Below are 1,795 nucleotides of genomic sequence, written 5' to 3'. Positions count from 1 at the left end.
TTATCTGTGGCATGTAGAGGATGCATGCAATCGAGGACGTTTGCGATTTCAAGAGGGCGATATGTCACAAGGCTGTTACAACCACTATATATATTTGTTGGTTCCTTTCCCTTGATTTTTTATTTAATCTTTGGGACCCTCTTGTTGAAATCACAAATGCACGGACATTGCATGCCAATGTGAAATGGCCGTTGGTCGAGAGTTTCATCCGCAGGAGTCAAGGCTTGGCAGCCACGAGATGGTCGAACCGATCGGCACTCGAATCCGACTAGTAAAGAAGTGGCTAGGCTCAGTTCAAGTCATTTAGGCCCCTCGGCAAGACTTTATAAGTTGGTGGGTATTAGGAAATAAACCAAAAGGAGAAAACTGGACACATGGCGCCAGGAGAGTCACCTGCAACTCACATATCCAGAAGGCTCAGTCTCAAGAGGGGATGCCCAAATTTGAGAGGAGGCTGATTTTTGGATCATAAGTGAACACAATGCGTGTGTGAGTAGTGGGTAGGTGGTCATAGCTTTAATGGAAATCTTGCCTTCTCCCTTGTCTCATGTAGCACGATGATTTGCTCTCGTGCATCTCTCTCTCCCCTTTTTTTGCACATATGGTAATGTCCCTCTAGTTGGGCTTCTCAAATGACCATGTATAGTTCTGGGGGTTTTATGCGCGTTTGCCAAGGCAAGATCCTTTTGTACAGGAACCGGATAAGCTAATTGCTAATCCCCTACAGGTACGCTCAGTTCCATCGCAAAGGATTGCAAAAACAGAGAGTTTTCTCTCGTGAAAACTTGTCCCATTCAAAACGAAATTATCCTATTGCATGCGGGAGCTTTTGAGACACGCGTAGGCATGTTTTCTCCACTCAAAATGGTGCGAAACAGAGAATTACAGCCTGCTGTGTTTTTGTGCACGTTTCTTCTCTCCTCTCGGTGGGATCAGTGCAACATGGACCCGAATAGCCGAGGGATTGTGAGGTCCCTCTACTCCAAACATGCACGTGAAGGAGTAATCAAAGAGCTGAGCGATGCCATGTGTCGAAGCTCACTAGCCGCCGCGGGATGGCCGAGAAGCACGGTTCCTCTACGACAAGAGAGTGCCAAGAGACAGCTGGCATTGGGGTGGCGGGGGTGGGTGGGGGGAAGCAAGAGGAGGAACCGGGGAGGCGGGGGAGGATGGGCCTACCGTTGGTATAGTGGGGGTAGTTGGCAATGGAATAGGTCGCACCGTGGGTGGAGGTGGTGGAGACGAGGCGGGGGAGAAAGGGGTACTAGCATCTCAAGGTCCCTTTTTGCTGAAGAGGGAGGATCTTGTTGAAGAGACTCAAAATAGTTCCGCAAGGGAACCCATTGTTGTCGGGGCGTTTGCTGCCCCTGTCGAGGTGTAGGCGACTGGTGAGTGCCCGACCATAGAGCAGGTGTCTTGGACGGGCGTCTTGCGTCGCCCAAGCCACGCATCGTCTGCTAACGAGGCTCTAGCATCGAGACTTGGCTGAAGATACTCTCCGTAATCCTAGGAAAAAAAACACTCTAATAGGGAAGAGTCGCTCTCCACTCTAATGCCTCAGCTCGATCAAATCCGTGCTGCCAATGGTTGAAGAAAGCTCTGGCTTCTTGAATGTCGAGAGGGCTCATTGCGATCACCTAGGCCACGCTATGTGATGTCTCGAACTCGATTTGGTAATGTCCGCGGCCTAGGAGCTAAATGTTAGGATCTAGCTCACTTCGGCAAGCAAGCGGGCTTGTAGAAGATCCCTGATCTCCCCTCTACTGGGACGGGTGCCAATTATCTTGCATATGGT

The sequence above is a fragment of the Adiantum capillus-veneris genome, unplaced genomic scaffold (genome assembly GCF_014529385.1).
Source record: "Adiantum capillus-veneris isolate H3 unplaced genomic scaffold, ASM1452938v2 Hic_scaffold_871, whole genome shotgun sequence".
In the NCBI taxonomy this organism is placed as follows: domain Eukaryota; kingdom Viridiplantae; phylum Streptophyta; class Polypodiopsida; order Polypodiales; family Pteridaceae; genus Adiantum; species Adiantum capillus-veneris.
This window is presented reverse-complemented; position numbering follows the sequence as displayed.